The sequence below is a fragment of the Dama dama genome, chromosome 21 (assembly GCF_033118175.1).
Source record: "Dama dama isolate Ldn47 chromosome 21, ASM3311817v1, whole genome shotgun sequence".
Lineage (NCBI taxonomy): Eukaryota > Metazoa > Chordata > Mammalia > Artiodactyla > Cervidae > Dama > Dama dama.
Genome location: NC_083701.1, coordinates 66,936,305 through 66,958,264, shown reverse-complemented (window position 1 = coordinate 66,958,264; position 21,960 = coordinate 66,936,305). Strand labels below are relative to the sequence as shown.

Genomic DNA, 21,960 nt, shown 5'->3' with positions numbered 1-21,960 from the left:
CGGCGCGGTCACGGGGCGGAAGGGAGGGCCTGCCCCAGGGCTGCGGCACCATCTGTGTTTGTGCAGTGCAGTCTCTTCGGGCTTTGTGACCACGATGCGTTTATTTTTGGAGAATAGCTATTCCCAGCTTGGCACCGCAGGCCTCTTATTTGCCAGCCGCGTTCTTTCTGGTTTCTCTGGAAGTGTGTTGTGTGCCAACTCCGCTGCTGCTATCTTTGTTTCTTTTCTAAAATCAGCATCTGAGTGGGCAGCCCTGTGTATTCACTTGCTTCTTCAACAAACACAGCTTCCGTGTAAGGACACTGTGCTGACTGCTCTGGGGACATCAAAGATGAAGTCGGTGTAGCCTTTGCCCTCCAGGATCTTCCAGTCCAAGAGTGACACATAACATGCACGGAGGTGGCTGTAATGGCACTTGGGTGATGCTCTATGGCTCTTCCCACCAGAGTCATGGCAGGACTTCAGAGAGCTCTCAGGGAGGCCTTTCTAGAGGAGACGGCGGCTAAATCAGCTATAGCGCAGAGATCCCGAAACAGTGGTCTGTCTAAGGTCCATCTTCAGATGCAATTTTATTTCCTGTCCCGCAGCAGTGCAGATGCAGGCGGTGCTGGGCGGGTGGGATGGCTCGTTGCAGGGTCATGCAGGGACCGCTGTGCTCTCTCCCGTTGCATTTCTTTGCTGCTCTGTCATGTCCTGTCTTTAGCTGCAGGGTTGACGCTTGGTCATGGCCGCATCGATTTCCCTCCTCGTGGCAAGGGCAGAGAGACGTTGGAGGAACGCAGAGATGCTTTAAGACACAGACCCAGAGTTACTCACCTGTCCTGGTGGCCAGAACTTGGCCATTGGCCACATCTACTTACAAAGGAGGCTGGGAAATGTAGTCTATAGCCAAGTGGCCAAGTGTCCAGCCGAAAGTTCAATGTGGAAGAAAGGGATAACGGGGATTGTTATCTCTATCTCAATGACTTGGGCCTGGACATACGGACAGGGTATTGTTGGGTAGGAATAGAGGGGGAGGGCCTGCCAGATGGAGAAAATGGCAGAGGTATGGGAAGGTGCCTGGTGGATCTGGAGAAAGGGAAGATGCGGCCTCCCTGGGGTGTAGGATTTATGTAGAGGAGGCTGTGACCCACATTTGCATAGAGATGGAGCAGGCTTCATCTCTTTAATAGACTGCTCAGCCTTCGCATAGACTGTGATCCTTGTCATCTGCTATCCAAAAACAAATCTTTAATCAACCACACAGGATGTGCGTATCATCAGGCTTACTCAGGAAATTTAATCTTGAACTGATAGTGATCTAGATTCTATCACAAGCTTGGCTCCCCTGGGGCATGCTGCTTTCAACAGGGATTCTTATGTCAAATGCTGGCCACCATTTAATACAAGTTCTATAGAGGACTGTTAGCCCAGTCACCTAGCAAAAGACCTTCACTGTGTTGGAATTTGTGTTAAGCCCTTGGAAGAAATGGCCACACAAACACCTTGGTATGTTTCAACAAAACATTAAGACTGTTGCTTATTATCTTGTTCATTGGATAATATGGTATTTTATTTTATATAAGAATCAAGCGATTACATGTCAATTATATATCAGTAAAGCTGGGGAAAAGCTTTAAAATTTTGGATGCATTTGTAGAGATGCTATGTGTGTATCACAGACCCTATTTAGGATTTATCATTAAGCCCTCACACTGGTTTTTGGATTCAGAATATACATATTATAATAATAATGTTACTGCTTTAGCTCATACCTTGTTTGTCTTTTTGTCTTGCTTTTCTAAAACGACCATGTCGTCTTTCAGAATTTTCACAATTTCTGTTGGATTTTTGTGTGATTTACTAAACAAAGGAATTTTCTCATGCATAGAAATCTCCTCCAATATGGGGTGCTATAAACAAACAAAAAACATGAATAAAAAAAGAGTCAACCAGATACATCTCTTATTATCAAGCTGCTCTGTCTTTGCCATTCAACACATGTTGATTAAGGCAGTATTGGCAGGCACTATGGAAGGTGCTGGAAATACAGAGAGAAGAGACACAGACCCAGACTTCAAGGAGCTCACAGTCTGGGGCAGGGCGTTGGGGGGGTGTGGGTTATGGGGTGGAGAGATAAGTAATAGGCATTTATGATGCAATGTGTAGGTGTTGTGAGAGACATAAGGCAAGATGCTATGGGGGCTGGAAGAGGGAAGACTGAAGAAAGCTTTCTGAAGGACCTGAGTCTTGAAGGCTGAGGAAGGGTTAATAATGTGAGGAAGGGAAAAAAGAATGTTCCCAGGAAAGCGAGCAGGAACTGCAAAGGCACGGAGAAATGAGAGGGGCTGGGCCACGTGGTTGGGGAACTCCAGCAGCTGCACAGGGCCCTGGTTTAGGGGCCCGTGGGAGCGCGGCTGGAGGGTGGTTGGTCACCTGGTGGACCTTGCGGCCACCCTGGAGAGGGTAGTCTTTGGCCTAAAAGACCTGTGCAGTCCTGGCACGTGATTAGATATGCATTTAAAAAATGTCAGCCTTGGCATTTCCTGGCGGTCCAGTGGTTCGGACTCTACTTCCACGGCAGGGGGCATGGCTTTGATTCGTGGTGGTGAGCTAAGATTCCACATGCTTTGCACCACAGCCAAAAGAAAAAAAAAAAAAAAATCAGCCTTGTCAACATAACACTGCGCAGGGAAGGGACCAAAAAGGGAAGCAGTTTCATTGTTTCAGTTGAGAAACGCTGTGACTTTATGTGAGGACATGGTAGACACAGAGGTGGAGAGAGATTCGAGGCATGTGAAGGGGGAAGGACCCATGACACTTGCTGGCTGACATGGGGATAAAGGAGAGACGCCTGTTAGGTGTCGGGTTGGGTGGCTACTCATGGCAGTTGAAGACCCAGGACGAGGAGCAGCTGAGGCGTGGGGCAGGCAGAGTCTGACCATGGAAACACTGAGATACGGGCCAGCGGGTCAGATGTGTGGGAGGAGAGATTTAGGCATTACCAACGTGCAGGTGCTGGTTAAAGACAGGAGTGTGTACAAACCTGGTGAGCCCACAATGATGCACCTGCTGTGCTGTCAGATACTTTTACTCAGTTTAAAAAAATAAATTAAAAAGTTTATGGAAGCCCTCCTGTGGGCCTGGAACCTTCACACTTACTCATTCAGCCCATCTGGCCTGTGAGGGAGGAGATGACACCTGGTCTGGCTGGAGAAAGGAGTTAAGTGGCTCAGCTGGTAAAGAATCCGCCTGCCATGTGGGAGACCTGGGTTTGATCCCTGGGTTGGGAAGATCCCCTGGAGAAGGGAACGGCTACCCACTCCAGTATTCTGGCCTGGAGAATTCCACGGACTGTAGAGTCCACGGGGCCGTAAAGAGTCAGACATGACTGAGTGACTTTCTGTCACTCACTCAGGTATTGTTATCGACCTGGTTTTACAGTGAGGTTCAGGGGAGTGAAAGGAGCAGCTCAAGGTCAGCCTGCGCACAGAGCGGTAGAGGGGAATTTGGAGCAGGTCTTCGGTGGCCTGATATTCACCGCAACTGCCTTTCAGGATGTGGGTGACCTTTGAGCCAGAGATGCTTAGATGGGTGGAGCATGATGGTCACGGGGGTGGCATGAGTCAGGGGCATGAGGGCAACCTGCCCACAGCCTTGACCCACACTCATATACTGGGTTCTGCATCTGGTACACCCTGGGGGAGACCCGGCTTCGTGATCTCCTGCGGACATTTGGAGAGGGCCTGGCACTCATTCTACCATCCTTGTTGGAGCGGCAGTCTCCCTGCCTCTCGGTTCTCGGCATCCCCTGCTGGATGGGCACGTGTGTTCCTGGGGAGAGGAGAGGCTCAGCAGCATCAGGTTTTGAAAGGTGTGAGCAAGGCTGTGGGAGGTGGGGCACAAAGGCAGGAGGCGGTACTTCATTACCGACACTGATTTAGTACGAGTCTGGGGGAGTGTGCTGAAGGCATGCTGCTTCCTGCCTCCAAATAGGTCCAGGTCCCAACCACTGGTAAGGGGGTCCCAACCATTGGGTTTTGGCAGATAGAATTGCTAAGAAGCTTGAGATGAGGTCATCCTGGATTCGGGGTGGGTTCATTTCAGTTCAGTCGCTCAGTCGTATCCTACTCTCTGCGACCCCATGGACTGCCAGGGCTCCCTGTCCATCACCAACTCCCGGAGCTCGTTCAAACTCATATCCATTGCGTCAGTGATTCCATCCAACCATCTCATCCTCTGTTGTCCCCTTCTCCTCCCACCTTCAATCTTTCCCAGCATCAGGGTCTTTTCAACTGAGTCACTTCTTCGCATCAGGTGGCGAAAGAAGTGGAGTTTCAGCTTTAGCATCAGTCCTTCCAATAAATACTCAGGACTGAATTCCTCTAGGATGGACTGGTTGGATCTCCTTGCAGTCCATGGGGTGGGTACTCAATGCCATGACTTGTATCCTTATGAAAGAGAAGAGAGGGCGGTCTGACGCCCTGGAGGAAGGCAGTGAGAGGCTGGGAGCAGCGATTGGAGCGATGCTGCCATGAGCCATGGGACACGTGGGCTCCCAGCAGCCAGAAGAGGCAGGAAGGATTCTCCCAAGAGCCTTTGGAGGAAGCACAGTCCTACCAACGTCTTGATTTTGACCCAATCAGTGAGACCAGTTAGTGAGACTGATTTCAGAGTTCTGGCCTCCAGAAGGGTGAGAGAATAAATTTCTGTAGTTCTAAGCCACCGAGGTTGTGCTGGTTGGTTGCCGGAGTCCCAGGAAGCTAACGCAGCTGGCGAACAAGTCCCGCCTGGGCCCCAGGCAGACATTACTAATCATTCTCAGTGTTCTTTCCCAGGGAGACTGATGCTGCCTCCAGGGTGACCTCAGGGCCCTCCAGGCAGCTGCTGCCCTCTGGCTGGGGCTTGACAAGCTGGATGAAACCCACTGGCATCCTGGATCCTGAGCCTACCACTGGGCACCGCTGGCAGTTCAGGAAAGGGGCCCAGAGTTGTGGCTTGTGTGTGAGTGTGGGGGATGTGGGCATTTCACTTGTGGAGCACTCCCAGCTCTTGTCAGTCTCTGAGCATCCGGGAGATGGTGATGGACAGGGCAGCCTGGCGTGCTGCAGTCCAGGGGGTCGCAAAGAGTCGGACATGACTGAACGACCGAACTGACTGAACATCTGCTCAGGCCCACCTGGGCTCTGCTCGCCAGCTGGGTCTCCTCCAGCTCCCCGGCGGCTGCTCTGCAGACAGCAGCCTGGAGCTGTGGCTTCACCCCCGCAGGGTGATTAATTCAGCCACAAAGCATTAAGCAGTGAAAACCACCACTTGAGCCAACATGATAAGGAAAAAGCATGAGTGCCTAGCTTTAAAGGCTGTGCATTCCTGAGGGGGCCTCCTTAACTCTTTCTGGAGTCACGGAAAAAGACAGCACCGAGGAGGTGTGACCTGGGAACCTGAGCTTGAAGGAGTGGAGAGTATCCAGGTGTGGAGGGAGAGAGAAGTCATTTAGGCTGCAGCCGCCCCACGCCTCCTCTCCACGGGGCATTTCTTAGCCTTCTGCCAAGGCTGACTGCTCACCCGGGGCCCTGTTTTCTACTTTCTTTCCTTCCTTTTTCCCTCCCCCCATCTATTTTCTTTTTTCATCCTAGCCCTCCAATTACTTGTGTCAGAGGCATTGCCTATACTCATAGACTCCCGGGCTGCACCCTAGACCTGAGTTAAAGCCTCTGAGGATGCAGAACCTAGGTACCTGTTTAACACCTTCCCCAGGGCTTCCCTGGTGCCTCAGACAGTAAAGCATCTGCCCGCAATGTGGGAGACCTGGGTTCAATTCCTGGGTCGGGAAGATCCCCTGGAGAAGGAAATGGCAACTCACTCTAGTATTCTTGCCTGGAAAACTCCATGGATGGAGGAGCCTGGTTACCCACACTCCATGGGGTCGCAAAGAGTCGGACACGACTGAGCAACTTCACTTTCACTTTCACCAGGTGATTCTGAAGCACCATCAACCGGGAATGATTGACCTAAAGGTGCTCCCAACACAGCCCACCATGGCTGGCCTGGCAGAGCAGGTGTGTGTGCTTCAGGGTGGAGCCTCATTTTCAACTTGGAAAACTGGTTCCACAAGGAGGCTGCTTGGCTCAGAACCATCCTGCGCTGTGGGCGTGTTCCGGCAAGCTGAGCACAGGGGTGCAGCATCTGGGGAGAGTCTGGGATTTGCTGAGAATGGCTTCACTACTCATTAGCAGCTCGACAGTCTTAAGCAAACTATTTTCTCATCTGTAAAGTGGGGCAACAACAGAACTAATTTTGGTGGGTTGTTGAGAGGGCCACGTGAGGGCCAGTACCCACAGGACTGCTCCAAAAGCAGAGATTTTCTTTGTTTTTGTTATGTTTTGTTTTTAAATAATGGTGATAAAGGTGATAATGGTGACAAACATATCTTACCCAAAAGGGAGAAAATCTGATTGAAATCGTCATTACAAAGCCCAGTTGAAGCTTAGCTTTTTTGATCAAAGTGGTAAGAATAGGGTCAAGTATGCTTGAAGGTCAGCAGTGATTCTCAGTAGATGAAGCATCAGAGCCACTGTGTTCAAAACATCAGCTCACCCTGGTTCCACCAGCTGCCACATCACCCCCACCCCCATTACAGTGAATCTCTAGGAGGTATCTGCATTAAAAAAAAAAAAAAAAAAAAAGGGAAAACCTGCTTTCCTAAGATAAGATTGGCCTGGAGGCACTTGTAGAAATATCTTTCCTTACTTCTGGAGATTCTGCTTTAGGGGGTTGGGGGTGGCTTCTGGAACTTGCATTTTTAAACAGGTGCTTCTTTTTTTAAAAAAATTGAAGTATATTTGGTTTACAGTGTTGTATTTAGCACAGTGATTCAGATTCTTTTCCCTTATGGGTTATTACAAAATATTTATCAGAGTTGCCTGTGATATATAGTAGATCCTTGTTGGTTATCCATGGAACTGGCACAAAAACAGACACAGAGATCAATGGAACAGGAGAGAAAGCCCATAAATGAACCCACGCACCTGTGGTCATTTATCTCTGACAAAGGAGGCAAGAATATACAATGGAGAAAAAGACAGTCTCTTCAAAAAGTGGTGCTGGGAAAACTGGACAGCTAAATGTTAGAGAATGAAATTAGAACATTCTCCACATCACACACACAAAAAAATAGGGTCTTCTTTTGAAAAGTTATGGAAGCACTGATTTGAAGCAAACTTGACCTTCTCAGGGAGACAGAATCCTTGGCGCCATCTAGCTAGTCATAAGCCTTCTTTTTTACTACTTGCAATTCTTTGTTATGGCTCTGTCTCCAGCCAGGAGTCTGGAAATATTCATGGTGTGGAGACCTGAGAGTTGTGTTTGGAGATTACAGAGCATAAAATGTTAGTTGGTGTGTTTATGTGTTTATACAAACAATGCACTTCTGAAAACTACCCAAGATGATGGTGGAAAAAGAAGGGTTGGCTAAAACTGTAGAAATTGGGGGCTGAGACAGTGCTCAGGGAAATATTATCTCTGACACTAAATAAAACAAAAGGATTAGGGGATACCCCTACAGACAGATGGGGAGCATTCAGGACTCCACCTGAATGGAGAGCCCTGCAGCTGAAAGGGGGAGTCTCCACTTCAGTTACCTTCTAAGACATACGTGTATCTTCACCGACTGCTTCCGTCTGAGAATTCTGGGAGCACCAACCTTCCCCACATGCTTCAAGCCTAGAAGATGCTAGAGCCTGTCCTACTACTTGTGGGACAAGAAGAGGTCTCTTAGCCAACCCTAGTGAGACATGAGCCAGGGGAGGCTAACGCTCTCATTACCCACCACCCCCACTCTTTAGAAGGACCATGCACCCCATCCCAGCCTCTCCTGTCTGTCTCCTCCCTAGGCTGGCTGCCAAGGGGACAGCTTTGCTTGCTGGACCCCACGCTGCTGGTGCCTGAGCTTCTCCCATATGATTTCTCTCATAGGAACTTGAAAATAACTTGAATTACGCTCAAAAAGTCCCATTTTGAGGAGCCATCCATACCAGGCAAGCTGAAGTTTGTAATGAGCCATTAATGGATTAACAACATTCTTCCAAGACCAGACCAGGATCACTAGATAGCACAGGAACTGAACAAGTCCTCGGAAAATGGTTTTGTGAAAACAAAACAACAGCAATGAGAATATGCAACTCCATGAATGTACTAAAGACTACCGAGTTGTGCACTTCAAGTGGGTGAATCATATGGTATGAGAATTATATCTTAATGGAACTGTTACCCACCTACTCCCTCCCTCCAAAGGTAGAATTAAAAAAGTGAAATGGAGATGATGATTTCCTGGAAAGGTAGTTTCTCATTTTTAGGCATAATGGACTTGGTTTTCCCTCCTATTCTGTTTAGAAACTACCAGAATGTGATCATCTATGAGCACCACAGAACCTGACCCACCCCCACCTCTACAAACCATGACACGATTTAAGAGGGTGAGATTTGACAAATTCCCAAAGAGCCAAAGAGGCTAACCATCACTTCTCAGGATGGCTTTGCAGTCTGAATCCCAACTAGCATTAATAATAGTGGCTGTGTGTGTGTGTGTGTGTGTGTGTGTGTGTGTTCAGTTGCTCAATCATGGCCGACTCTTTGTGACCACATGGACTATAGCCCACTAGGCTTCCCTGTCCCTGGGATTTTCCAGGCAAGAATATTGCAGTGGGTTGCCATTTCCTCCTCCAGGGATCTTCCCAACCCAGGGATCAAACCACCGTCTCTTGTACTGCAGGTGAATTCTTTACAGCTGAGCCACTGGTGAAGCCCAATAATAGTAGCTAGTGGTTAGCAAAGAATGACGACATGCCAGGCCCTGCCTAAGCACTCTCTACCCTCACAAGGACCCATAAGGTAGTGCTGAATGTCACAAAGAAAACTAACTCCAGGTTGATAAATTGCCCGAAGTCACACAGCTTTCTGTCTGAACCAGAGGCCAAGTGCACGGTTCTAACTCTGGCTACACACTGCAGTTATCTGGAGAGCTAGACAATCCACTGGGTGGCTCCTGGTCCTGGAGATTCTGACTTGATTGATTTGGGGGTGTGGCCTGAGCATCAGGCTTTTGTCTTTGTTTTGATTATACTGCAGAGCTGATTTCAGTAAGACCCGCTCTAGGGCCCAGGGTCCCTGGGAAAGAGGCCATTCACTCCTCACAGGCATCACAGCCATGGGTCTGGGCAACTGTTGCTGGCAGCATGGCTAAATCCCTCCAGATGGGGTTAATAGAAGGAAGAAGGGTATGAGTTTCAGGACAGTGGCCATGGCTACCAGTTTCCACATAATCTGTCAGGCCCTGTCTGATCCTTGACCTCTGCTAGCTGCCCCTCCTCACAGCTGGAAGCCACAAAACCCATCCCACCCGAGCCCTCTGCCCAGGTCTCACCCTGGGCAGGGTGGGGGTGGGGAAGGCTTGAGGCAACATCAGCTCAAGAGTGTCTGTCAACAGCAAGAATAACAGCAAGCATTCCTGGCTGCAAATCCAGCCAACCCAGTGCTAAATCCCTGAAACTGACTTCTGGACTTTGTCCTGGGTCTGCCAAGTGACTGGGTTAACAGATGTATGACTGCACAAGTGCCCAGCTCCTGTGTGAAGTCCTCTCCGGGAACACAGCTCCCCTTCTCAGGTGCGGCCCTGCCTTTCACTCAGGGACAAGTCTCTCTTCAGGCTTTGACCCCTGTGGCTGCTCCTTTATAATGAACAGTTCCAAGTTCCTCTCCCGCCACCATTCCTCCCAGGGTCTCCCTCAGGTTAGTTTTGCACTGGCCTTCTTTAGAGGCCTGGCAGGCTTTGTTTTTTGTTGTTTAATCAGGCTGCCTCCTATGAAACAGCCCTCTTCAAGACCCAAACACTTGCCCAGAGTTTACATTTTCAAACCTGTTTAAGGGTCAGCCCTTCATAATAGTGACATAGAGTTCTCTGAAGTTAATACAGAAGTTGGGCTAGAAACACACAGTGAAAGTATTGGACTAAAGCAGTCAAGGAAAGAAAGTGGGAAACAGAGGCCCCGCCCTCAGTTCAGTTCCGTTCAGTTCAGTTGCTCAGTTGTGTCCCACTCTCTGCGACCCCATGGACTGCAGTACGCCAGGACTCCCTGTCCATCACCAACTCCTGGAGTTTACTCAAACGCATGTCCATTGATTCAGTGATGCCATCCAACCATCTCATCCTCTGTCATCCCCTTCTCCTCCCACCTCCAATCTTTCAAAGCATCAGGGTCTTTTCCAATTAGTCAGTTCTTCACATCAGGTGGCCAAAGTATTGGAGTTTCAGCTTCAGCATTAGTCCTTCCAGTGAATACTCAGGCCCGATTTCCTTTAGGATGGACTGGTTGGATCCCCTTGCTGTCCAAGGGACTCTCAAGAGTCTTTTCCAACACCACCCTCAGGACCTCTCAGCTGAGGGCTGTGCTCCTCCCTCCCGTGGTGCTAGGCAACCCGCCCCCCACACCAGTGCCCTCTGCCCTCCCCACCCTGGCCTGGCTTCCTGCCCATCTTTCTACCACAAGGAGGGCTGCAGGAAGGAAGCCCAGTCTCCCCCAACAAGTTCGGCAGGAGATGGGCTAAACGCTTCTGAAAAAATGGAAGCCTGGCTAACTGCCACCCCTCCACCCCCGGGGTTCCACTGTTGACCTCTGCCCTCAGTACAGCTTGTGGTTCAGCCCACAAGCTCTGCCCTGAGGCCTCCCAACTCCTCACTGCTGGCTCCTTCTCAGGCCTCTCAGCTTTGCCTTTTAGAAACCCTGTTCCATCCCACAAGGCTTGTAGCTCTTGTCCAAATCTCTCTCTTCTTCTCATTTCAGCTAAGGAAGGATGCAACTGCCCAGTGCCCCTCTGAGGGAGGCTGTTTTCCCTCACACATACAGTTTATTTCAGGCCTGGAAACCATTGCTGATATTCTTGTAACTTCTTATTGCTGTTTATTGGCTGCTGCATATTTACCCTCCTCTAGAAAACAGTCCTTTGAAATCTGGGTTGCTCTTCACACACTATCAGTAACGTTCTGGATTAGTTTCTCTGCTGACAAAAAGCTTAAAATAACATACGATTTTAGTAAGTCAAAGAATTCTCAGAGGTAGGCGGTCCAGGGTGGGTAAGTTGGCTTCATGAAGAGTTAGGACGCAGACTGAGTCTCCTCTGGTGCGTTGCCTTTTGTCCTCGTGGCCCAGCTTGCCGCGGTCAGTTTCAGTCAACACCATGGAGTCCCAGGTCGGCTCCCAGAAGGACCCCGGAATGGTCGCTTGGCCACTCCAAGCTGCCAGCTGGAACGGGCAATGTGGTTTTAAAAACTCTGGGTGACAACGGTTCCAGCTAAAGAACCCAACTCCTGTTGCTGAAGAGGAAGGGGCGGATGGATACCTGGAGGCAGCTCTCCGTGGCTTCCCCGCCGTCCGCCGCGTGCCTGATGGCTGCCTCCCCCTGCCTGTCGTCCCACAAACTCTGAGGACTTCTGGCCTGTGTCCCTCTGACTTCGCCACCGTCGTGGACCCCTCGGCGTCGGGGTCAGCGAGCCTCTCTCTACGTCATCAATCCGTGCCGCGCCCCTCCCTACAGCGTGGACCTTGTCGTCCCGGCTCTAAAGTGTGGTCTGAGCCCCGCCTGTCACCGTCCCCTGACTCTCCTGCCTCCCACCAGTCTGTTCTGGGGCCTCCCTAGCATCGTCATTTCCTTGCCTCCTTGCACCTGCCACGTTCAGTCTCCTCCCCACGGTCCTGTGGTTCTCTCTCCCCACTCCCAGCCCCCTCCCAGGCCCAGGGCCCAGGCCCACGTCCATCGCAGGGCCAAGGAGAGACCCAACCCGGCTTCCAGGGCAGCTGCCTGCAGTGCTGCTTTTAGCCTCTCACGTGGACGTGGTCCCTTTTTCTCCCATTTCCCTTTCCTGCTCTGTGTGTTAGTCGCTCGGTTGTGTCCCACTCTTTTGTGACCCTGTGGACTGTAGCCCGCCAGGCTCCTCTGTCCATGGGATTCTCCAGGCAAGAATACTGGAGTGGGTTGCCATGCCCTCCTCCAGGGAATCTTCCCAATCCAGGGATCGAACCCAGGTCTCCTGCATTGCAGGCAGATTCTATACCGTCTGAGCCAACAGGGAAGCCTTTGGCTTCCCTAGTTCAATGCTAGCACTTTCCTCAGGTCCTCCCCACACTTCCACCCCCACCTCAGGAATGACCCTGCTCCCTATTTTTAAGAAAAAGGGTCCTACTGATATAAAAAAATTAAAAGGGTCCTCAGGGGTGACTCCTCCACTTTCTGTCCCTCAAGCTTCTGGGACCAGACTTTTCCTTCTGCGCCATCTCCTGGTGGAGCTAAAGCACCCCGCCTCCCCCGGATTACCACAGCTTTGAGTGTCCTGGAGTTCCTGTACCTTCAGGCTCGTCTTCACTGGCTTCCTCCTCCCTGAATATAAATATGAGGCTCTCTCCCTCATGTATCTCTGCCCAGAGGAGAGGTCCTCTCACAGCCTGTGGTGTGGGGAAGTCTCCTCCCTCCTTCTCTTGCTTCCTCACTCCCACTCATACTATTTCCCGGACACCGACCCTGACAGGCCTCCCCTGGTGACTCCTAGGGGCAGGACTCACTGTTAGTCTCACCACCCCACCCCCAATTCTCTGTTCCCTTAGCTTTCCAGGTACCCCTCTTTCTTCAGTCGCGTCTTCTGTATTTCCCAGGCCAGCTGCTTTCCTCTTCCTGTGGGTAAAGGTAATTCATGGTTTTCACAAAATGGGGGCTGACCCCGGGGCCAGGCCCACGTCACAGATCTAACAGATCTAAGGCAGCATCTATGGGACACACCTCACCATCAAGGAAACCTAACACACCACCAATCACAAGTCTCTAACTTGGCTTTAGCTTACCTCACTCTAGAAAAGAGCACCTGCTGGCCTTATAAGGACATACTGACCTCCTAGCCAACCATGCTTGTTTCCTGTCCTCACTTCTAGGCTCTATAAACCTACTCTTGCCAGAATCCCTGGGGAGGAGGGCTCTCTGCTGTGAAACACTGCACTCTTCCCACCCCTGGACTGTTTCCCCTTGAACAAAGGACCTCACACTCATTACCAAATTGCTTTGTTATTGACATTCAGCGGTGTCTTGGAGATGCAAGTTCTCCAGCCTTCCTCCCAGGCCCCTCTGCTCTCTCAGGGGCCATGTTCCCCACCAAGCTCCTTCACACTCAGGGGTTCAGCTGCTCCCTGCATTCCAGTAGGGCTGGGATGAAAGAAGTCTGAAGAAAGCTAAGTTCATCCAGTTCTCAGGCGTGTTTGGGCCTGTTCAGGAGTCCAGTAGACAGACTTGCCCAGGTCTATTTGTAAGGGAACCAGGGGGGTCTCCTGCAAAGAACCCAGCTATTGTTTCATGCCCCCATCACAATCGACCAACAGATCTACCTCAACACATAGTCCTGAGCATTCTTGTAGGCACTGGGGGGTCAGAGGGAACTAAACTAAACAGATAAAATTTTGGTCTTTGTGGAAATACACATAAACAAGATCAACAAGTAAGCTATGATGTGAGAAACACTGAGGAGAAAAATTAAGCAGGTGTGGAGGTAAAAGTGTGTGTGTGTGTGTGTGTATACAGGTGCTGACATCTGAGATGGTGTAATCACTGAGACTGTGAGCAAAGACTGAAGAGGGGGTGGGTGGCCACATGCAGGGAGAATATTCCAGGCTGAGGGAACAGCAAGTGCAAAGGTCCTTTGCCTGAGGACTGGAGGAGCAGTGGGAATAAGGACAAGCAGCCCGGAGTCTAGGTCAGAGCATCACCGGGGTTTGTGAGGGGTGGTGGTCATGTTAAGGCTGAGCCCACAGGGCTTTGGAAGGACTTGGGTTTTACTCTGAGGTGGGAAGACGAGGTTTCAGCAGAGCCCTGCCTGGTGAATGGTTTATTCAGGCTACTGTGTTAAGACTGAACTGAAGGGCAGAAACAGGAGGATCAGTTGGGAAGCTGTGGCAATAACCCAGGCAAGAGATAGCAGTGGCTGGGTCTGAGCTGGGGACACTGGAGGTGATGAGAAGTGGTTAGAATCTTCCTGGGAGTCGAGGGTTGTGCTAACAGAATGATCATGCTTGGGCCTACAGGCTGGATGATCCAGACTCTCGGTACTGATCCTTGTCTACTTGGATCATGTCTTCAGATTGCCCAGTCTGGGTGGACTAGAGATTGTGCTTTCCCCTGAAGCAAACTGATATTCTCAGAGTCAGTCATTATGGAAAGATGCTAATATGGGGTAGGATTGGAGGCAGGCTTGGACTGGGGCTAGGGTGTCCATGGGGCTTGCCTCTGCAGGTGTGGAGGTGCTCGGGACATTCCTGGTGATGGTGGGGTGGTGGCGATGGTAGTGATGGGGTGGGGGGGGGGGCGGGCGGGCTGTGTTAACCCTGCTCTAGCCAGGACCTGGCCTGCTGTGGGTTTTCATCTTTACCTGCTTGTGGAACATTTGCTTTTCCAATGCAGACATCGATGCCATTGCCAGTGGGCCTTGGCCCCAGTGGGTCAGAGCTGGAGCCATGATTCTTGGGTGGGCATCGGGACCCAGGCATGGCTCTGAGCCTGGGTGGTCCCTGGTGAGCGGGAGCGAGGAGGGGAGAGCCATGGAAACCGTGGGGCCGCAGAGGTCTAGTTCAAGAAGTGAGTTTGTATGAGTGAGCAAGCCCAAGCATTCCTGGGCTGTGTCTGAGAGGAACTGGAGTTCCCCGGAGGCGGGGAGATGCAGGCCGAGGAGGCCGTCCTGGTGACTCACTGTCACGCTCCTTTGTACTCCAGACTCCTGTTGCCTGGGAAGCGTGCCTTCTAGTCAGCTGACTCCTGCTGTCTCCCCAGGCCAGCCTGCTCTCCGGTACCCACACCTCTGGGCACCCTGGCTTCTGGCATCCAAGCTATCAGACCCGGCGTGTCCTCCCTTGCTGCCCCCTCTCTCTCCCGCTCTCAGTGTCCGGGGTAATGACCCCCTACCCCCCGGCCAGCCACCCCGCCAGAGCCTGGAGGGCAGCCCAGCTCCCATCACACCCAATTAATCATCGACTCCGAGTGTCACCTGCTAAACACCGCTCGATCCCCTTGCCTTTCTTTCCACCCTCGCAGCAGCCCTGGCCACAGTTCTGGGGTGGCCCCTGACAGGTTACTCTCCCGGTCATGTCCTCCTTCCCATCCTCCTCACCCCAGGGTCCCCAGAGTGCCTCTGGAGTCGGGTCTCCGTCCTGTTCTCCCTGGGTCTTCGGCTGCCCCTCACCCTGGGGACTGCAGGGCACATGAGGCCTGGCTACCTGTCCAGCCTCTCTGAGCACTGCGGGGGTGGGGAGGGGAGAGGCTATGCCCAACATCTAAACAAGGAGGAATTTCCGCCTCCCTACAGCCCTTGTAGCTCAGTCGGTACAGAATCCACCTGCAGTGAAGGACACCTGGGTTCGATCCCTGGGTTGGGAAGATCGCCTGGTGGAGGGCATGGCAACCCACTCCAGTATTCTTGTCTGGAGAATCCCATGGACAGAGGATCCTGGTGGGCTACAGTCCATGGGGTTGCAAAGAGTTGGACAAGACTGAGCGACTACACTTTCACTTTTAAGGGAACTGTAAGGAAGGAAGAAGCAGTCCCCATCCCACCCCCCTCCCCTAGGTAGTAAGAATCCAGTTTAGGGGGGAATCCTTAGAAGGCCCATTATCTCTAGAGTACTATCTATTATTCCCCTAAGGGACGTGAAAGTCCCTAAAGTTGTGTCCGACTCTTTGCGACCCCGTGGACTACAGCCCCCCAGGCTCCTCTGTCCATGGGGATTCTCCAGGCAGGAATACTGGAGTGGGTTGCCGTTCCCTTCTCCAAGGGATCTTCCCAGCCCAGGGATTGAACCCAGATCTCCCACATTGCAGGCAGATTCTTGACCATCTGAAACACCAGGGATGCCCATTATTCCTCTAAAACCCTAGCCAAACCAGGGTCTTTCACACCTCCGGGCTTCAGCTTCTGCTCTTCCCTCCCTGAAATGGCTCATCCTTCTTGTGGCAATTTCTCTCTTGTTCCCAGGCTCCCTCAGGCTCTGCATCAGCCATGGGGTCTCCCCAACCCACTCCTGCGATCCTGTGCTCCTTCCCCAGGTGTCCCCCGACCTGGGTGCCTTCTAGTCTCTCAAGTACCTAATTCTACTGCAGTGTTTGTGCCTAATCCACTCCCTTGCTTCCTTTTCATTTTTGTATCCCTTGCTCCTAGCACAGGGTCTGGCCTACAGTATTTTGCTTGGTAAAAGTCTGCTGAAGGTAATTCAGTTCAACATAGTGTATTCCACGCATATGATGTTCTAGGCACTGTAAGGCAAGCATTGGGATACAAGATGAATAAGCTGGGGACCCTTAAAGGTGTGCAGTCTACTGGAAAAGTGCACATTCTTGCAATTAAGTCATTATCAAGTGATATGGTAAGTCTCACATTAAGTCTATGAAGAATGCAGCTCCTGGATAAAGAAGTACTGGATCTGGAGTAAAGACTGGACTTGAGTTTGCCAACTGAAAACGGTCACTTGCCATCTGCCTCTACAAAGACGAAGTCACTAGCCACTGTGTTCTCTGACTTTTAACACACCCTAAGAAGAGTTTAGGGTGGACATTAAGAATGAGACGCTCTCTGCTCTGGGAAACACTGGCAGAACAGGCTTTCAGATAGATATTTTCAGAAAATTTTATGAACTGTAAAACTTGCATCTTCTCATATCTAGAGAAGCACTAAAATCATTCATAGAGACATCTGCTCCTTATGACAGCAAGTTTCTGCCAAAATGTGTGCTTGATAGCATGTATACTCCCTTGACCAAAATCACATATATACTGACCCAACCACTAGCTCTTTGGAGCAGTTCCTCTGAGATATCTGAGATGCTATCTCTCAGGCTATAGGCCTCATTTTGCCCCGAATAAAACTTAACTCACAAATCTCACATGGTGCATAATTTTTTCAGTTAACAAATTCTAGCTCCATAACCCCCTAGCCTCTGTTTTCATAGTTGTAAAATGGGAATAATAGTACCTATCTCCATAGGTGAAGGATAAAATGAGATGATACAAGTCAAAACATCCTGCATAGTTCCTGAGTTTCCCCAGGTGGCTCAGTGGTAAAGAATCTGCCTGCTAATGTAGGAGACACAGGAGATGCTGGTTTGACCCATGGGTTGGGAAGATCCCCTGGTGTAGGAAATGGCAAACCATTGCAGGGCTGCCGTCCATGGGGTTGCAGAGAGTCAGACGCAACTGAACATGTGCACACACACACAGAGTTACTGGGCACACGACACACATCCAGTTAACATTTGTAGAACTGTCCCTGCTTCTAGAAGCTTTAATTTTGCCTGGGGCTGTTGTGCAGGCTTTGCAGAGGGGTGACACTGCACTGGATTCAGAGAAGTGAAGAGTGAAAGGCGCTCAGTCGCATCCGACTCTTTGCGACCCCGTGGACTGTTCTCCGCCCGTGGAGTTCTCCAAGCATACTGGAGCAGGTAGCCATTCCCTTCTCCAGGGGATCGTCCCAACCTAGGGATTCAAACCCAGGTCTCCTTCATTGCAGGTGGATTCTTTACCAGCTGAGCTATCAAGAGGGAGGCTGTAAACTGCATTTCTGGACAGAGGTCTCAGAGCTCAGGTTGTGACCCAGGGATGCCGAGGCAAGGCAGCGTCTCGAGGAGCTGCAGGAGCCAGGAGATCTGTGATCATGTGTCCCCCGCCCGCCCCAGAGCTGCTAAGCTGGGCCCAGGCCCAAAGGGCTCTGTTTTGTCCTAGGGAGTGGGAGCTTGCTGCAGAACTACAGGCCCAGACAGGCCCTAGGTGCTCGGGCTTGCACCCTGCTGTTTCCTGGTAGCAGCTCACAGCCCTGCCAAGCCCTTCCTCATCCTCCAATCCCTGCAGGGAGGCCCAGGGCATCTCAGTCCAGACTTCTAGACTGACTGTCAGCTGGGAGTCAAGATGCTTCTTCCTTGGGGCTTTGCTTTAAGTACAGCCCCTGAAGCAGAGAATTCTTGCTGCAAGTGGCAGATCTAGAGGTCGAGCAGCCTCCAGTGAAATCCTCGTCCTTGGAGTCCATCCTAAAGGAAGTCAGTCCTGAATATTCATTGGAAGGACTGATGCTGAAGCTGAAACTCCAATACTTTGGCCACCTGATGCAAGAACTGACTCACTGGAAAAGACCCTGATGCTGGGAAAGATTGAGGGCAGGAGAAGGGGACCACAGAAAATGAGATGGTTGGATGGCACCACTGACTCAATGGACATGAGTTTGAGCAAACTCCGGGAGAGAGTGAAGGACAGGGAAGCCTGGCATTCTGTAGTCCATGGGGTCGCAAAGAGTCGGACACGACTGAGTGACTGAACTGAAATGAACTGAGTTTATAATCTTGGGCCTGTGGTCTGACCTCTTTAAGCCCAGCTCCTTCCTCTGTGAGACGGGGATAACAATTCCAAGCCCCAGGGTTGCTACCAGGATTAAGTAAGGGAAGTTGCGCTTTCTTACTTTGTGCAATGAAGACTTTTGTACTTGGCATTAATTATGCAAGGTGCTGTGGGGAAGGTTACAGAAAGGACCTGGAGACTCACTCAGATCCAATCACAGGGTCCTAGAGAATCCAGTGCTTCTCAAACTTTCCAGTTCGAGTCCCCCAGGGATCTATAAAAGGCAGATTTTGATCCAGTGGGCCTGGGGCGGGAGCTTCAAACCTGCCTTTCTCACACACTCTTGGGTGATCCCACACCGTCCTCCAGGGCCAGGACAAGACACATACCTCCACCTCTGCAGGGCCCTGGCTGCTCTCCTGATGTTCCTGGCACCTCCAGCCTTCGCCAGCTCCGTGCAGGCTGCTCACTCTGGTCAGATGAATCTTCCTGAAATAGAGGGGAAAATTTCTGATGTACAGCCAAGAACCATCACAGGAGCCGCTGCTTTTGTGGGAGGGGGAGGGAGGGCATAGTCGTCTCAAGAAAGGATGGCGTTTAAGTCAGCAAAATGTCCTAGAGGCTGCTTGGCATGTGGGAGGTGAGTCACTGAGGGCTTATTTCAAAGAAGACTGTGAGGGGGATGAGGCTTGGCAAGGAAGGAGGCTGCTCCAGGACATCACCTCCCTTGAGGTGGGGGATGCTTGCTGTCAGACTCTTCCCTAGACTCAGTCTCTCTGTTGTGAAGGGGCTTTTTTGGCAGGTGCCCGGAAGCCCTGGCTGATGGCAGTGAGGAGCGCCTGCTTGGGAAGGAGACCAGATGAAGGGCCCAGAGCCATCGCCTCCGCACCATCTCTGTGCAGCTCCGGTGTCTGTGGGGAGGAGGGGGAGGGCAAAGCCATGGCTACACAGACATACGGATAGATCTAGTTCTGCTTTGAAGAGCTGGCAGCCGTCTCCACAATGTGCCTGGGAGATGCTCTGGAGGAAAAGGGGAACATGGGCAGAATCATTGAGGCCTGGTGAGGGGCCCCTAGCATGGAGATGGGGTGGATGCCACTGGGTTCTCTGAAGAGCCAAAAAAGACTCCAAGTTAGATCTGTTTTTTTTTTCCCCTTACTTTAATGTTTGCTTTTCATTGCCTTTGTTATCATAATCGTACATAATGGCCTGCCTCAGGGAACCCTGCCTTCTGCCTGAATGTTAAACTAAAGTGCCTTTGTTCAGCTCACAGGGAGACAATTTGAGCCTGCCCACCTGTGAATGGCTGCTGAAAAGAAGAAATTAATATTAATACAATCCCTCCCTGATGCCGGCCAAGCCAGGCAAAATTAACGGTCTTTTTTTTTTTTTACTTTACTGCCTTACCTTCTCCCTCTCTCTGTTGTGGCATCCAGATTCCAAAAGATGGTTTGTTCTGGGGACACTAATCTGCCATCTTCTCAGTCTTGTCTTTCCGAATAAAGTCGCTATCCCCTGCCTCAGTCCTTGTCCCCCAATTTACTGGCCTGCTGTGTGGCAAGCAGAGCCATCTTGGGCTCAGTAACAACTCAGGTGGGAGGACTTCCTGGGTTTTCTGATAGTCATAGCATCAGCCAACAAGCAGCTCTGTGCTGGTTTCACATGGTTCTAAAGTCAAGAAATATAAAGTTGAGGTTTACTAAATTGTGCTAAACTGGGGGAGTGGTGCGCTGGAAGGATCTGGAGCTATGGTGGGGTTTTGGCCACCAGAGGTTGCATGAGGGGAGCCCCAAAGTCAGATACTAAGAGCAGATGTGGAGGAGTGTCATTTTCAAGCTGATGAATGAGAAAATGCAAACAGTAATTTCTGCACATAAACCACCTTGAAGAAGACATTGGGCCCCCTGTGAGCTTTATCCACATTTGCATAAAGTATTGCATAAAAGAGATGATTGGCATGAGCCTTGCTGGTCTGTTAGCTAAACACAGATGTGTGTTTGCAGCTGTGGTTACCCTTGTTGGACTGTCAGGAGGAAACTGTATATTGTGCATTAACGAGCAACTGATTAAATAGAGGAAGCTGGCTGTCCGTCCGTGGTGGCTCTAATTCCACTTTGAGAGCATAGACCTGAGAGAAGGAAATGTTTTAAAACATGAGAGGGCCTGAAATTTAAAAAAAAACAAAAAACAACTCTTATAGTATTCTTCTTTCATTTGTTTATTAATCTACTTTCAGAAAGTGAGGCAACTTATAATTAAAAACACCTGTGTAAACTGGGCAGCTTTAAATATGTCAGAAACAGCAGCAACTGGAGAGGAAATAGAAAGTTCTGCCCAGAACCTAAGGCAAACGGCATTAGGCACTAAATGTAGGTCTGATGCTCTCTCATCTTGCTTTCCTCGCTTTCCTATATAAGAAACTCTGAAGACATTGCATTTCCCATGACTCTCATCAAAGGAGTTATGAAACTGTTACAGTGAAGAGCCAATTCCATGTTGGATCTGTTTATTTGACTTTAAACTTTACATTTCATTGCTTTTGTTATTATAATCATACATAGTGGCCTACCTCAGAGAACCCTGCCCCTCTGTCTGACTGTTAAACTAATGCGCCTTTGTTCAGCTCCCAGGGAGATAATCTGACCCTGCCCACCTGTGAATGGTGGCAAGAAAGAAGAAACTAACACATCCCTCTCTGGAGGCTGGTCATTCCAGGAGGTGTTTTGTAAGACTGCTTGCCTTTTTTACTTTACTTCATCATGGTATCTCCCTCTCTATTCTGCCCTTTTTACTTAACTTCCTCATCATTTCTCTTTCTGGTTCTATAAAAGAACCTGGCATCCAGACCCAAACAAGACGGTTATTTTGAGACGTTAGTCTGCCATCTTCTTGGTCAGCTGGCTTTCTGAATAAAGTCATATTCCTTGCCTCAGCACATTGTCTCCTATTTTACTGGCCTGTTGTGCAGTGAGCAGAGCAAGCTTGGACTTGGTAACAAAATATTTCCCCAGGAACTCAAAGCTGAAGCCTGGGTCAGCTTTCAGCAGCTTTCAGCACCCAGAGAACACTCAGGACCATGTTTTTGGTCCTGTGGCCTCTGCTCAGTTTAGAAGGTTACTGCTCACTCCCCATGTTTGTCCTGGACCCCAGGCCTTGAGACGGTGTATGTTTGGGCCTCAGTTCACAGGGTTGGTGTCCAGTGGAGAGGCAGCCTTGGTAAGTATGGTGAGGCCAGGTCCTGAGGACTGGCTCTCAGCTTGTATGCCCACCTGGCCAGATTTCCCTCTGAACACCCTTCTGAATTGGGGGTGTGGGACCAGCAGGGCCAGGAGAAGTCGAGAGTGGGAGAAACAGGAGCTGGAGAGCGGGCAAGGCCAGGAAGTGACCTGGTAAGAGTTGATCCTCACACTCACGCAGCATTGGGTCTCCAATTACTGTGCTGGGTGACAGGACTGAACACAACACATCACATGTGGAGCTTGGCATTGGGTCATGGCTTGGGTTAAAGGGGCAGGTCCACCCTGTTGGCTCCTTTCCCATCTGGTCTTCGTCACTCCCCACTCCTGCTTTCTGAGCTCCAGT

General features: G+C 50.6%; 2 long non-coding RNA genes across 4 annotated transcripts in view; one reads left to right on the top strand and one right to left on the bottom strand.

Annotated features, from left to right (window-relative positions):
* Positions 1–21,960, top strand: part of LOC133042794 (uncharacterized) — a 36,292-nt gene that overhangs the window by 5,145 nt on the left and 9,187 nt on the right. The window lies entirely within an intron of this gene.
* LOC133042795 (uncharacterized) lies at positions 3,798–20,134 on the bottom strand. The gene is made up of 3 exons (XR_009689585.1): positions 19,786–20,134; positions 18,768–18,867; positions 3,798–3,813 (listed from the first exon to the last, which is right to left on the bottom strand). It is a non-coding gene; the product is annotated as an uncharacterized LOC133042795 (long non-coding RNA).